Below are 17,083 nucleotides of genomic sequence, written 5' to 3' on the forward strand. Positions count from 1 at the left end.
AACACCACAACATTGCCCCGACTTAGGAAGACTCAAGTATTAGATGATGGTTATGTCAGTGATGAAAGTAGCCCATATTTCATATAATGAATCAACATTGTTTTTGGATATTGCCAATAGTTTTTCCATTGAGATGTAATCTATTAATAAATGGAACCATTGGGATGTGGTGAGATCATCTCTGTTTTTCCAATTGAGTAATATTATTTTCTTGGCAATTGTTAAGGAATGAGAATGGGTTGGTGGTGTTTCAGTGGTGAGTCAACTGAGGAGAGGTCACTGAGGAGACAAACAGACGGGGAGGCTGGAATGCTGCGACCCAGAAGGGTTGATAGCTTCTTGGTGATATTGGTCCAGAATGCTAGGATAGAGCCAGAAGGCATGAAAGTACTCATCTCTGGTTTTCTGTTGGTGATATGAGCGTGTGCTGAATCTAATATTGGATGAGTTGCATTTTGGAATTGCAGGTCATAGAAAAGGTGTTGCTGCAAATAAGGTTCCACAGGTTGATATCGGTGGGAAGGTGGAAGTGACTTGAAGCATTCAAATTTGGCAATGATGGAGCAGAGATGGTTCCCAAAGCGGTGTCCCTGTCGGTGAACCCGTGGGAAGGTGATCTCCTTCGCGGTGTCCATGAGGAGTTTCAGGGCAGTGTGGAGGAAGTCTTTCACTATGTTTTCTGGGGACTCTGTGTTGTTCTCTGGGATCCCACAAAAGATGAGGTTGTCTCACATACTTCTGGATTGTGTATCCAAGATAGTCACTTTCATTATTGTATTTAATTTTTTTAAAACCTCCACCTCTGTTGTAAGATGCTTCGTGGAGGCTTTTAGATCCGCGTTGTCTTTTTACATCTTGCCGACCGTGCTGTGCAGGAAATCAAGGCTGGCTTTAATCTCGGTGATGTCTTGGAGAAGAGGACAAAGCATGTCCAGCTCTTGTTAATCTCATCCAGGACACTCACCTCTGCAGCGCTGTGTCTGCTGCTCAAGCTGTTTTCTTTCTTTAGCCGGATTGTTCCGCTCCTGATCCTCTTTTCTCACATACTTGTTCTAATAAAAATCAATATAATCCTCGACGTTCACCACTTTGGTTTCGCGTGTGTTCTTTTTTTTTTATATATACAGTACATATATACATATATATTTATATATATATTTTGCAATTTGCTTTGTTATTTGTCTGAGTTGGAGCAGATTGTCGGTGTTTTAGTCCGTGCAGCAGAGAACCGCCATGTTCGAACTGTACTAATTTCCGTCTTCTCGCGAGATCAGAGCATGCTCCTTTCCTCACAGCATACCTGTACCTGTACCTGTACCTGTACCTCTACCTGTACCTCTACCTGTACCTCTACCTCTACCTGTACCTCTACCTGTACCTCTACTTGTACCTGTACCTCTACCTGTACCTCTACCTGTACCTGTACCTCTACCTGTACCTCTACCTGTACCTCTACCTGTACCTCTACCTCTACCTGTACCTGTACCTGTACCTGTACCTCTACCTGTACCTGTACCTGTACCTCTACCTGTACCTGTACCTGTACCTGTACCTCTACTTGTACCTGTACCTGTACCTGTACCTGTACCTGTACCTGTACCTGTACCTCTACCTGTACCTGTACCTGTACCTGTACCTCTACCTCTATCTGTACTTCTACCTCTACCTGTACCTGTACCTCTACCTCTGCCTCTACCTCTACCTGTACCTCTACCTCTACCTCTGCCTCTACCTCTACCTCTACTCTACTCTTCCTCTACTCTTTAGGGAACTAATAAGGAAAACACAAACAATATATGATTATTTTGTTGTTTCATATGTTGATAGAAAAAAAGTTCCGTCTTCTTGCGAGATCACAGCATGCTCCCTTCTTCACAGAATACCTGTACCTTTACCTGTACCTGTACCTCTACCTCTACCTCTACCTCTACCTGTACTTCTACCTCTACCTCTACCTCTACCTCTACCTCTACCTGTACCTGTACCTCCACCTCTACCTCTACCTCTACCTCTACCTGTACTTCTACCTGTACCTGTACCTCTACCTCTACCTCTACCTGTACTTCTACCTCTACCTGTATCTGTACCTCTACCTCTACCTCTACCTCTACATCTACCTGTACTTCTACCTCTACCTCTACCTCTACCTCTACCTCTACCTCTACCTGTACCTCTACCTCTACTCTACTCTTCCTCTACTTTTTAGGGAACTAATAAGGAAAACACGGTTTTCATCAATATCCAGATGAAAATATATGATTATTTTATTGTTTCATATGTTGATAGAAAAAAAAAGAATCATTTGATATTTATCTGTTTTGTTATTCCTTTTCTACCTGATCACATCATTACTGCAGACCCAGGATGCAGCAATTTTAAAATATTAACTTAACACATTTCAAGGCATATTTTATTGTTGAGTCAACCTGAGGATATGTAAATCATTTGATTGTTTGATCTGAGCTGCACAACGACAAATACCTGAACCATGAGAACAGTATTGAATTGACGCAACTTCTCTGTTAAACACAACTTTCAAACAATGTCAACCAGGAACTCTTTGGCTAGAAGTCCCAAAGATACCAAACGTCATGTTTTCAAGTTGTTTTATCAGCAACACCATGCAGAGTGTGAAGTGACCACCAGGGGGCAGCAGGCGACCGGTCTGTTCCATTGGACTCGGTCTGGTATTGATCTATTATCTTATTATTTTACTTTTATTATTTTTATTATTGATGTGTTATCATGTTGCAAGACAGTTATCAGCTCAAACATTTAATACAGAAACCAAACCTTGAGTAACAATGATATGAAAAAAGATGTTAAACAAAAGAGTTTTTCTGACTTGAAACAGAAGATTGGAGTAGCAGGGTTAGACCTGGAGTAGCAGGGTTAGACCTGGAGTAGCTGGGTTAGACCTGGAGTAGCTGGGTTAGACCTGGAGTAGCTGGGTTAGACCTGAAGTAGCAGGGTTAGACCTGGAGTAGCTGGGTTAGACCTGAAGTAGCAGGGTTAGAGCTGGAGTAGCTGGGTTAGACCTGGAGTAGCTGGGTTAGACCTGGAGTAGCTGGGTTAGACCTGGAGTAGCTGGGTTAGACCTGAAGTAGCAGGGTTAGACCTGGAGTAGCTGGGTTAGACCTGGAGTAGCTGGGTTAGACCTGGAGTAGCTGGGTTAGACCTGAAGTAGCAGGGTTAGACCTGGAGTAGCTGGGTTAGACCTGGAGTAGCTGGGTTAGACCTGGAGTAGCTGGGTTAGACCTGGAGTAGCAGGGTTAGACCTGGAGTAGCTGGGTTAGACCTGGAGTAGCTGGGTTAGACCTGAAGTAGCTGGGTTAGACCTGAAGTAGCTGGGTTAGAGCTGGAGTAGCTGGGTTAGAGCTGGAGTAGCTGGGTTAGAGCTGGAGTAGCTGGGTTAGACCTGGAGTAGCTGGGTTAGACCTGGAGTAGCTGGGTTAGAGCTGGAGTAGCTGGGTTAGACCTGGAGTAGCTGGGTTAGAGCTGGAGTAGCTGGGTTAGAGCTGGAGTAGCTGGGTTAGACCTGGAGTAGCTGGGTTAGAGCTGGAGTAGCTGGGTTAGAGCTGGAGTAGCTGGGTTAGAGCTGGAGTAGCTGGGTTAGACCTGGAGTAGCTGGGTTAGAGCTGGAGTAGCTGGGTTAGAGCTGGAGTAGCTGGGTTAGAGCTGGAGTAGCTGGGTTAGACCTGGAGTAGCTGGGTTAGACCTGGAGTAGCTGGGTTAGAGCTGGAGTAGCTGGGTTAGACCTGGAGTAGCTGGGTTAGAGCTGGAGTAGCTGGGTTAGAGCTGGAGTAGCTGGGTTAGAGCTGGAGTAGCTGGGTTAGACCTGGAGTAGCTGGGTTAGAGCTGGAGTAGCTGGGTTAGACCTGGAGTAGCTGGGTTAGACCTGAAGTAGCTGGGTTAGAGCTGGAGTAGCTGGGTTAGAGCTGGAGTAGCTGGGTTAGACCTGGAGTAGCTGGGTTAGAGCTGGAGTAGCAGGGTTAGACCTGGAGTAGCTGGGTTAGAGCTGGAGTAGCTGGGTTAGAGCTGGAGTAGCTGGGTTAGAGCTGGAGTAGCTGGGTTAGACCTGGAGTAGCTGGGTTAGACCTGGAGTAGCTGGGTTAGAGCTGGAGTAGCTGGGTTAGAGCTGGAGTAGCTGGGTTAGACCTGGAGTAGCTGGGTTAGAGCTGGAGTAGCTGGGTTAGAGCTGGAGTAGCTGGGTTAGACCTGGAGTAGCTGGGTTAGACCTGGAGTAGCTGGGTTAGAGCTGGAGTAGCTGGGTTAGACCTGGAGTAGCTGGGTTAGAGCTGGAGTAGCTGGGTTAGAGCTGGAGTAGCTGGGTTAGACCTGGAGTAGCTGGGTTAGACCTGAAGTAGCTGGGTTAGAGCTGGAGTAGCTGGGTTAGAGCTGGAGTAGCTGGGTTAGAGCTGGAGTAGCTGGGTTAGACCTGGAGTAGCTGGGTTAGACCTGGAGTAGCTGGGTTAGAGCTGGAGTAGCTGGGTTAGAGCTGGAGTAGCTGGGTTAGACCTGAAGTAGCTGGGTTAGAGCTGGAGTAGCTGGGTTAGAGCTGGAGTAGCTGGGTTAGAGCTGGAGTAGCTGGGTTAGACCTGGAGTAGCTGGGTTAGACCTGGAGTAGCTGGGTTAGACCTGGAGTAGCTGGGTTAGAGCTGGAGTAGCTGGGTTAGAGCTGGAGTAGCAGGGTTAGACCTGGAGTAGCTGGGTTAGACCTGAAGTAGCTGGGTTAGAGCTGGAGTAGCTGGGTTAGAGCTGGAGTAGCTGGGTTAGACCTGGAGTAGCTGGGTTAGACCTGGAGTAGCTGGGTTAGAGCTGGAGTAGCTGGGTTAGAGCTGGAGTAGCTGGGTTAGACCTGGAGTAGCTGGGTTAGAGCTGGAGTAGCTGGGTTAGACCTGGAGTAGCTGGGTTAGACCTGGAGTAGCTGGGTTAGAGCTGGAGTAGCAGGGTTAGACCTGGAGTAGCTGGGTTAGACCTGAAGTAGCTGGGTTAGAGCTGGAGTAGCTGGGTTAGAGCTGGAGTAGCTGGGTTAGACCTGGAGTAGCTGGGTTAGACCTGAAGTAGCTGGGTTAGAGCTGGAGTAGCTGGGTTAGAGCTGGAGTAGCTGGGTTAGACCTGGAGTAGCTGGGTTAGACCTGGAGTAGCTGGGTTAGAGCTGGAGTAGCTGGGTTAGAGCTGGAGTAGCTGGGTTAGACCTGGAGTAGCTGGTTTAGACCTGAAGTAGCTGGGTTAGAGCTGGAGTAGCTGGGTTAGAGCTGGAGTAGCTGGGTTAGACCTGAAGTAGCTGGGTTAGAGCTGGAGTAGCTGGGTTAGACCTGGAGTAGCTGGGTTAGAGCTGGAGTAGCTGGGTTAGACCTGGAGTAGCTGGGTTAGACCTGAAGTAGCTGGGTTAGAGCTGGAGTAGCTGAGTTAGACCTGAAGTAGCTGGGTTAGAGCTGGAGTAGCTGGGTTAGACCTGAAGTAGCTGGGTTAGACCTGGAGTAGCTGGGTTAGACCTGGAGTAGCTGGGTTAGACCTGAAGTAGCAGGGTTAGACCTGGAGTAGCTGGGTTAGACCTGAAGTAGCAGGGTTAGACCTGGAGTAGCTGGGTTAGACCTGAAGTAGCTGGGTTAGACCTGAAGTAGCTGGGTTAGAGCTGGAGTAGCTGGGTTAGAGCTGGAGTAGCTGGGTTAGACCTGGAGTAGCTGGGTTAGAGCTGGAGTAGCTGGGTTAGAGCTGGAGTAGCTGGGTTAGAGCTGAAGTAGCTGGGTTAGAGCTGGAGTAGCTGGGTTAGACCTGGAGTAGCTGGGTTAAACCTGGAGTAGCTGGGTTAGAGCTGGAGTAGCTGGGTTAGAGCTGGAGTAGCTGGGTTAGACCTGGAGTAGCTGGGTTAGAGCTGGAGTAGCTGGGTTAGAGCTGGAGTAGCTGGGTTAGAGCTGGAGTAGCTGGGTTAGAGCTGGAGTAGCTGGGTTAGAGCTGGAGTAGCTGGGTTAGAGCTGGAGTAGCTGGGTTAGAGCTGGAGTAGCTGGGTTAGAGCTGGAGTAGCTGGGTTAGACCTGGAGTAGCTGGGTTAGACCTGGAGTAGCTGGGTTAGAGCTGGAGTAGCTGGGTTAGAGCTGGAGTAGCTGGGTTAGACCTGGAGTAGCTGGGTTAGACCTGGAGTAGCTGGGTTAGACCTGGAGTAGCTGGGCACGCACACACAGACACACACACACACAGGGGCATTCTGGGTAAAAGCATAATGACCTAAAATAGTTTCAGAAAATGTGTTTTTCATTGTGTTTTCTGAGGCCGCAGAACAAATGAATTGAGTGAAACTTCCTGAAGCTGTGGCTCTCGTCTCCACGGCAACACGTTGCTGCTCATCAGACCGCCAGCGAAGAGCGAAGCCAAACGCAGGACACACACGGTCTTAGGAGTTTGTACGGGGGTTCAATGTGCAGACAGACAGGGACTCAGGAACCAGGAACCGGAAGGGAATCGGGTCCCAGGGGCCTCCAGGGAATCGGGGAATCAGGAAGCAGGTCGGGGGCCACAGCCGGCGAAACAGGCGGAAACATCACGGCGTCAACGACGATCAGACACGACGGACTGAACGGGCGGTTAAATACAAGAGGAGTGAGGAGGAAGGTGGAGACAGGTGGCGAGACGACTGACTGGAGACAGGTGTGCAGTGGCAGCGATGTGACGCTATACAGACAGACAGACAGACAGACAGACAGACAGACAGACAGACAGACAGACAGGGAATCAAGGCAGGGGAGGATCCTGACAAAGAGTTGACGAAATGTCCTCTCATATAGAATAAGGTGAGGTGAGGTGTGAGTACAGTGTAAGTACAGTGTAAGGACTGTGTAACTACAGAGAAACTACCGTGTAAGTCAAGCGTAAGTACAAGGTAATTTCAGTGTAAATACAAAGTAAGTACAGCGTACAGGACAATGTAAGTTCAGTGTAACTACAGCGTAAGTACAGTTTAAGCACAAGATTGGTGCAGTGTAACATTGTGTAAATACAGTGTAAGGACAGTGTAACTGTAGTGTAAGTACAGTGTAACGACAGTGTAAGTAAAGTGTAAATACAGTGTAAGGACAGTGTAAGGACAGTGTAACTGTAGTGTAGTACAGTGAAACCACAGTGTGTCAGTGTAACTCTAGTGTAAGTACAGTGTAAGTACAGTGTAAGTATGGTGAAAATACAGTGTAAGTACAGTGTAACTACAATGTAACTACAGCCTAAGTATATTGTAACTATGGTGTACAAACAGTGTAACTACAGTGTGAGCACGGTGTTACTACAGCGTAAGTACAGCGTAAGTACAGTGTAAATACAGTGTAAGTACAGTGTAACTACAGTGTAAGTACAGTGTAACTAGAGTGTAACTACAGTGAACGAACACTTTAACTACAGTGCTAGCAAGTTGTAACTGCTGTTTAAGTACAGTGTAACTACAGTGAAAATAAAGTGTAAATACAGTTTAAGTACGTGTAAGTAAAGTGTAACTACAGTGTAACTACAGTGTATGTATAGTGTAAGTAAAGTGTAACTACAGTGTATGTGTAGTGTAACTACAGTGTAAGTACAGTTTAACTACAATGTATGTACAGTTTAAGTACAAGGTTGGTGCAGTGTAACATAGTGTAAGTACAGTGTAAGTACAGTGTAAGTACAGTGTAACTACTGTATTACTACAGTGTAACTACAGTGTATGTACAATGTAAGTACAGCGTAAGTACAGTGTAACTAAATTGTAAGTACAGGGTAAGTACAGTGTAACTACAACGTAAGTAACTAGTGTAAGTATACATACATATACACACATACATACACACACATAAATACACTCTCACACACACACACACAGACACACACACACTCACTCCCTCTCTCTCCCTGGAGACACGTGTCCTACATTCACACTGTTACATAAAATCATCAGTCAAGCAGCATCCGTTTGTTGCTAGGCAACTGCTCCCCCAACACCAGCATCTGATGTGGGTCGACAAGTCCCCAACTAATACATACTTATATGAAAAAATATACATACATATGTATACATATATATACATACATATGTACACATATATATATATATATATATATATATATATATATATATATATATATATATATATATATATATATATATATATGTATATTCATGTATATATTATATGACGTGTGGTTATTTGTTTATTGTTATTTGTTTGTTACTTAAAGTAAAAAAAGGTTGAAGTATTATTTAAGTTTATTCTTATTGCAGTTTACATCTGTTATTTAAACATAGGAGTTGTAACTGTCGTTCATATATTCAAATGTAATATTTACAAAACTTACATAAATATACATCTAGCGTCCATCACAATGTGCTCCTTGTCAAAGTGGCTCAGATCCTTACGCTGCTTCAACACATCAACTTCAACCACTGACTCTTCACCTGCTGCCTCATATATATATATAATAATATATAACACTATAATAATAATAATAATAATAATAATAATATATAACAGTATATATATTATAATAATACATAACAGTATATATAATAATAATAATACATAACAGTATATATAATAATAATAATAATAATAATAATATATAACAGTATATATATTATAATAATACATAACAGTATATATAATAATAATAATAATAATAATAATAATAATATATAACAGTATATATATAATTATAATATATAGCACTATATATATATATAAAATATATAACTCTATATTTATTAATAATAATAATAATATATAACAGTATATATATAATAATAATAATATATATATATATATATATCATATAACAGTGTGTATAATAATAATAATAGTAATAATAATAATAATAATAATAATAATAATAATAATAATAATAATAATAATAATAATATATAACAATATATATAAAATATTACAGTATATACAGTATATACTGTATAACAATAATATATCCCACACATTGACAGATGCCATTGGAACCAGATGATCAATTTTATTCACTTCACCCGTCACTGGTTTAATGTTGGCATGGATCATTGGGCCCAAGGCACATTGATGCACATGGGGAGTGAAGTCTCGTCCGTCTGGTTGGAGAAGTACTACTACTGGAGCACAAAGTGTTGAAACAGTGAATGTTGCTATAATAGAAAGGTGTAGAACACAGCGCATGGCAGCTTGCTGCGTATGGGAGCTCACCGTGTCCATGCTGACCCCTGTCCACCCCTGAAAGCACCTACAATGGACACGTGAGCGTCATAACTGGACCATGGAGCAATGGAAGAGGGTGGCACAGTCTGATGAATCACCTTTTCTTCGACTATTTCAAGATTCAAGATTCATTTACATTTACATTTACATTTAGTCATTTAGCAGACGCTTTTATCCAAAGCGACTTACAAGGGAGAATAACATTCAAGCTACATTGCGACAGAGACATTAGTGTAACAATAAATACTGCTAGGTAGTGCTAAGTAATTGTAGGTTAGGAGAGGAGGTACTTACTGAAGAGCTGGGCCTTCAAGTGCTTCTTAAAGACAGAGAGGGAGGTCCCTGCTCTGGTCATTTTTGGCAGCTCGTTCCACCAACGTGGAACTACAAATGAGAATAGCCTGGATTGCCGTGGCTGTATGGCCGGCAGAGCCAGGCGACGCTCATTTGACGAGCGCAGCACCCGGGGGGCAACATGTGCTCTTACAAGAGCATTTAAGTAGGTGGGAGCATTCCCAGCAATCACTCTGTAGGCCAGCATAAGAGACTTGAACTTGATGCGAGCGGCTACAGGTAACCAAGCGGCTACAGGTAACCAGTGGAGCTCGATGAGCAGCGGAGTGACATGTGCCCTCTTTGGCTGGTTGAACAGATTCAAGAGGTTTATTCATCACATACATACTGTATACATACTTCCATACATAAATGCAGTAAAATGTCAATGCAAAGCACCCGGTGATTATCCACAATATGTTCTGGACTGAACAAAATAGCTATCTAATTTGTACTTGACTAATTAACTGAAACTAACTGATTCCTATACGTAATGCAATAAGTAAATATAATAATATTTAATAAAATAAAATAAAATAATTCAAAAGCAATACAGGGTGAAGGTACAACATATAAATAAAGGGAATCGACCTATTTATATGGGATAGGCTATTATGTACAGATTTGTGCATTTAAGTGGCATGTGAATAAAGTGAGGTAGTGTGTGTGGACATATGCAGTGCAGTATACAACAGTACGGCACAGCAATAAAGTAACACAGAACAGCAATACAGCACAGTATGCAATTACCCAGAACAGTGATACAGTATGCCGTGCAGTATGCTACATACAGTACAGTTAGGCAGTGGGGCCTATGTGAGTGTCTCAGTGAGGACCCCTGGTGAGTTAAGCGTTGACAGTTCTTATGTCTTGATGTAGAAACTCCGTCTCAGTCTCTGTTCTCGCTGTGTGGCTGTGGAGGCTCTTGCTCGACGGCAGCAGCTGGAACAGTCCGTTGTTGGGGTGGTGAGGATCCTTCATGATGCTGCAGTTCTGCTAAAGTCCTGCAGGGAGGGGAGTGTAGTGGGCTGAATGCACCACCCTCTGCAGGGCCCGCCTGTCCTGGGCAGTACAGTTCCCAAACCAGGCAAAGATGTTGCCTGTCAGGATGCTCTCCACTGCTCCACAGTAGAAGGACTTGAGGATCCTCACCGAGACCCGGAATTTCCTCAGCTGCCTGAGGTGGTAATGACTCTGCCTCGCCTTTCTCACCGGAGTGTCTGTTTGTAAAGTCCATGTTAAGTCCTCTGTGATGCGAACTCCCAGGTACTTGAAGCTGGGCCCCCTGTCGACAGAAGTCCTATTAATCACCAACTGTGTGTGCGTCCTCAGTTTTATCCTCTCCTAAAGTCCACAAGAGGCTCCGTAGTTTTGCTGACGTTCAGGAGGAGGCTGTTGTCCTGGCACCAGAGTGAGAGGTCAGCCACCTCCTCACGGTAGGCCTTCTCACGGTGTCATAAGCAAACTTGATGATGTCCCCCTTCCAGCCATCCAGGTGTGTGAGCGTGGTGTGCAGTACCTGGGAGACCGCGTCATCCGTGGATCTGTTCTGCCGGTACGCAAACTGCAAGTCCACGGTGCAGGGCAGGGAGGTGCAGATGAAATCGTTAATCAGCCTCTCGAAACACTTCATGACCACCGAGGTGAGGGCCACCGGACGGTAGTCATTCAGGCAGGAGAGGAAATCTTCGGGACAGGAATGACGGTGGACCACTTGAAGCAGGACGGGACCACTGATTCAGCTAGGGGGTCGTTGAATATCGTAGTGAGCACCGGGTAGTCAGTCATAGTCAGTACTCGTCCAGATATGTCAACTGGGCCTGCAGCTTTCCTTGTGTTCACCCGCATCAGAGCCCTCCTGACGTCATGCTCAGACACAGAGAGTGCGCGCTCATCCACAGAAATGTAACTCCAATTAGCCGACGAGCTAGAAGTGCTGTTGTCAGACTCAAACCGCGCATTAAACAAGTTCAGTTTTCGACTAGGGAGGCGCCAACCCTCGTGGCTGGGGAGGAGCTGCTCTTGTAGTTAGTAATAGTCCGCAGCTCCTGCCACAAGCGTCTGGTGTCGCATTGCTCAAGCTGTAGCTCCACTGTGTCTCTGTACGTCCGATTGGCGTCCTTCACCGCAAGATTGTACAACGGCGCTTTGTAGTTGTCCATGTTTCCGGATACAAGACCGTCCTTGTAAGTTGCCATGTGAGCATTCAGCGTGCAGCGGATGGATTTATCGACCCGCTGTTTCTGGTTCGGGAATATCCGAAATTTCACCGTGGGAGTATGCTGTCCGCTAACGTAGCAATGAATCTCACAGCTACTTCCATAAACTCGCTGACGTCACTGGAACTTGATTGGAACATGTCCCAGTCTACATCAGTAAGAGCGTCCTGAAGCACTCTGGTGCCAGGACAACAGCCTACACCTGAACGTCAGCAAAACCAAGGAGCTGATTGTGGACTTTAGGCGTGGATCACAATCGAGGACGCACGCGCCCTTGTGGATTAATGGGACTTCTGTCGATAGGGTGAGCAGCTTCAGATATCTGGGAGTCCACATCACAGAGGACTTAACATGGACTGTTCACACAGACACTCTGGTGAGAAAGGCGAGGCAGCGTCTCTACCACCTCAGGCAGCTGAGGAAATTCCGGGTCTCGGTGAGGATCCTCAAGTCCTTCTACTCTGGAGCAGTGGAGAACATCCTGACAGGCAACATCACTGCCTGGTTTGGGAACTGTACTGCCCAGGACAGGGGGGCCCTGCAGAGGGTGGTGCGTTCAGCTGAACGTACCACTGGAACTACCCTCCCCCCCTTGCAGGAGTTATACACCAGGAGGTGTAGTAGCAGAGCCCGTAGGATCATGAAGGATCCTCATCACCCCAACAACGGACTGTTTCAGCTGCTGCGGTCAGGCAAGCGCCTCCGCAGTCACGCAGCGAGAACAGAGAGACTGAGACGGAGTTTTTTCCCTCAAGCCATTAGAACTGTCAATGCTGACCTCACCAGGGGTCCTAACTGAGCCATGCACTAGGCTCCACTACCTACTGTACTGTATGTAGCATACTGTACCGCATACTGTATCACTGTTCAGGGTTGTTCGTGATGCCGTATTGCTGCGCCGTACTGTTGTATACTGTGCTGTATTATCCCAAACACTACCTCACTCTATTCACATTCACATGCCACTTTAATTCACATGCCACTTTAAATGCACATATCTGTATATACATAGGCATATTCCTTCTATCTATTCCATTTTATTTCAATTAATTTTTATTGTATTTTATTCTATATATTTTTATCTTATTCTATAAGTATTCCACTTACTGTATTACGTTTTAGGAGTCAGTTAGTCGGTCTATTAGAAAGGAATTTTCTACTTTTTATTTTATTTTATTTTTTGTACTTTTTCCTAGGACTTCTTGTGTGCTATCACCGGGTGCGTTGCATTACATTTCACTGCATATATGTATGGAAGTATGTATATGTATGTGACAAATAAAAATCTTGAATCTTGAATCTTGAAAAGCGCAGCCTCTGATTGGTCCGACCACCGCTTTACATCCCTCGTCGCTACCTGTTCACGCACGATGCACGGCTTGTAAACAGGAACCAGCGAAATTGTGGTGTAATCTGATTTCCCGAAGGCAGGGAGCGAGACGGTCTTGTATCCGTTCTTGTACGGTGTGTAACAATGGTCCAAAGTTCTATCTCCCCTGGTGGCACACGCAATGTGTTGTTGGGAATTAGGCAGAACTTTTAAGGTTCGCCTTGTTAAAGTCCCCAGTCACCACCACAGCCGCGTCGGGATGTTCATTCTGGAGTCCGCACACATCAAATAGGTCCGATAGTGCTGTGCCAGTGTCCGCTTGCGGTGGAATATAAACAGCTGTGATGATGACTGTGCTGAATTCCCCGGGAGAGGAAGAATGAACGGCATGAGATGCTCAGCTGTTCCAGCTTCGGCGAGCAGCAGCGGGAGAGTCTTGGTGTTGTTGGGGTTACACCAGCGGCTGTTTATCATGAGGCAGACGCCTCCACCCTTGGATTTTCCTGACTCCTCTCCCCTGTGGGCGCGGAAACGAAGGACTTGGCTGCACGTATGGCGTGGTCTGGTACCAGCGGTTCATGTCTCCGTCAGACAGAGGACACAACGGTTCCTCGTGTCCCGTTGGAATTAAATCCTCGCTCGAAGTTCATCCATCTTGTTCTCCAGAGACTGAACGATGTAAGAAGGATGCTTGGCGGAGGTGGACGCTAAGGTTGAGTCCTCATTCTGACCCGAATGCCGCCTCGTTTACCACGGTGCTTCCTCCGTGGGCCCACCCGTGGAACAGCGACTCTGTTGTTGTCGTTGTTGTTGCTGTTGAGAGCGTTGGCATGAAAAAACTCCGGCAGCCACTCTGGATCCATGGATAAAAAGTCCCAAAGTTGTTCTTTCAGGGAAGTTTTTATATCCATGAGTGCATCGCGGCCGTAGGAGATCACAACCGATGCTTTTTTGGCAGAAATTATGATAAAAAAGGGAAAAAATACTAAAATGTGCAAAGTCGACACGGAGTACGGGCGCAGGCGACCGCCAGGGGCGGCGCCACGATCACGAAGAGTTATGGGCTGCATCGTGAGAGCTGTGTAGTGTAGACTGTGTGTGTGTGTGTGTGTGTGTGTGTGTGTGTGTGTGTGTATGTGTGTGTGTGTGGCGTTTGATTCGTTATTTGATTCTTTTTCCCTTTTTCTAAATATAAACTCACTCTGTTCCATGGAACCGGTGCCGTGTCCATATTTTGCAGCATTGGATCCAGTCGTAACACAAAGTGTAGGAGTCGAAAACAGAACAAGACATATTCCCTGTTTGTGACCTCACACATGGAGCAGTTTGCAGCTCCAGAGCATCGGGTCCGAATCGTGTCCCTTTTATTTTAGTCCCAAAAGTTTAAAAAGTGTATGAAATGTCTGTGAGGGACATGCAGTGTTGAATGCAACTTCCACACAGAGTGATTTCCTTCCACAGAGACACCGTGAGGCAGGACTACAGGAAGTAGACAGGGACCTGACAGGAAGTAGACAGGGACCTGACAGGAAGGAGACAGGGACCTGACAGGAAGTAGACAGGGACCTGACAGGAAGTAGACAGGGACCTGACAGGAAGGAGACAGGGACCTGACAGGAAGTAGACAGGGACCTGACAGGAAGTAGACAGGGACCAGATAGGAAATAGACAGGGACCTGACAGGAAGTAGACAGGGACCAGATAGGAAGTAGACAGGGACCTGACAGGAAGTAGACAGGGACCAGATAGGAAGTAGACAGGGACCAGATAGGAAGTAGACAGGGACCTGACAGGAAGTAGACAGGGACCTGACAGGAAGTAGACAGGGACCAGATGGGAAGTAGACAGGGACCTGACAGGAAGTAGACAGGGACCAGATAGGAAGTAGACAGGGACCTGACAGGAAGTAGACAGGGACCTGACAGGAAGGAGACAGGGACCTGACAGGAAGTAGACAGGGACCTGACAGGAAGTAGACAGGGACCAGATAGGAAATAGACAGGGACCTGACAGGAAGTAGACAGGGACCAGATAGGAAGTAGACAGGGACCTGACAGGAAGTAGACAGGGACCAGATAGGAAGTAGACAGGGACCTGACAGGAAGTAGACAGGGACCAGATAGGAAGTAGACAGGGACCAGATAGGAAGTAGACAGGGACCTGACAGGAAGTAGACAGGGACCTGACAGGAAGTAGACAGGGACCAGATGGGAAGTAGACAGGGACCTGACAGGAAGTAGACAGCGACCAGATAGGAAGTAGACAGGGACCTGACAGGAAGTAGACAGACCTTCTCATTTTTATGATAATGTCACAACACACAACAAGTGGACCCTTGTTTTAGTGATGATGTCACCAGGACTCACGTTACGTCAGCTGCGCTGCGTTCAAGGGAAACTCAGAAAATGGAACTTCTTTTGGATATTATGCTGATGTAAAGAGGAGCGACAGCACAAACTGATGCTGCGTTCCTTGGGAACTGGAAAAATTGTAATTGGTGTTGAAACCTGCCCAGGATTTCGAGCTGAACCCGGATATCAGAGCCGGGCTGGAGGTAAAACTTGGCATTGGCAGAATCCGTCTGGACCTGGAGCCTTTGGACCTGCTTAGTATTTTGTATTTAGTATTTAGTACTGAGTGCTGAGTGCTGAGGACTTAATAATTAGTATTGAATATTTTGTACTTTTGTATGTAGTAGGAATTTAGAATATGGTACTAAAACTCTGCCTCAGAATCTATTATTCACGGTTTCCTCATAAATGTTGTATTCCGACACTGCCATGACAGGAGGAACTGGTACCCACAACCCTGCAGCGTCTATTATATCATATCAATACATTTCAAAACATTTATTTTCCTTTATTTACTGTATTTATTCCTATTCAGGATCCAGGGAGGCATCACACTGTCCAGTTATCTGTATAATTAACCAGCATCACTACATTACAATATATTATATTTTATTATAGCATATAATATAAAACACCACTCGGGTTGGCGTATGGCAGGTGGTGTTTTCAGGGCCCTTCGTCACAGACACACCAGAGTAGAGAGTGGGCACGATGGAACAAGCCCTGAGCAGATGGACACACATCATGACAAGGCTCCTCTCCTGTGTGTGTATGTGGGAATGGGAGTTTTACCTGTTGCTCATTGATTGCTCAGTACAGCCACACTGATCCTGGGACCAGTTACCTACACCCAAGACGGGTGTGGCTGCTCAAGGCACATCATCCCCATACCACAGATATATAGATAGTTGGATAGATTACATTACATTACATTGATCAGACGCTTTTATCCAAAGTGACTTACAATTACAAACACCGACGGACGCAGCCATCAGGAGCAATTAGGGGTTAAGTGTCTTGCTCAAGGACACTACAGCATGCTAGCAGGAGGAGCCTGGGATCCAACCAGCAACCTTTAGATCACTAGACCACCAGCTCTACCGCCTGAGCTACCATCCCCTATAGATAGATAGATAGATAGATAGATAGATAGATAGATAGATAGATAGATAGATAGATAGATAGATAGATAGATAGATAGATAGATAGATAGATAGATAGATAGATAGATAGATAGATAGATAGATAGATAGATAGATAGATAGATAGATAGATATAGAGAGATAGATATGATAGATATGATATATGTGTGTGTGTGTGTGTGATTGACAGGGCAGACACTCCGCCCTGGGGAAGGACAGGACACTAGACTGCAGAGTGGGTGGGGGTGAGGAGGGGTGAGGAGCTCTGGAGGTGCTTGGTGTTTGGAGGCCTCGGGGGGGGGGGGGGGGGGGGGGGGGGGGGGGGTGCCAGCGCAAACACACTCTGTTCAGTCTCACCCCCTCCCCCCGTCTCCCCCTCCCCCCATCCCCCCCCGTCTCCCCCGTCTCCCGCCCTCGCTCCTAACAGGATGTGACACGGGCGTCTCCAAGCCAAACCCACCCGCCACCCCCATCTACCCAGACACACCATGTTATATACACGGTAAGTACA

Source organism: Zeus faber (genome assembly GCF_960531495.2).
Source record: "Zeus faber genome assembly, chromosome: 12".
Lineage (NCBI taxonomy): Eukaryota > Metazoa > Chordata > Actinopteri > Zeiformes > Zeidae > Zeus > Zeus faber.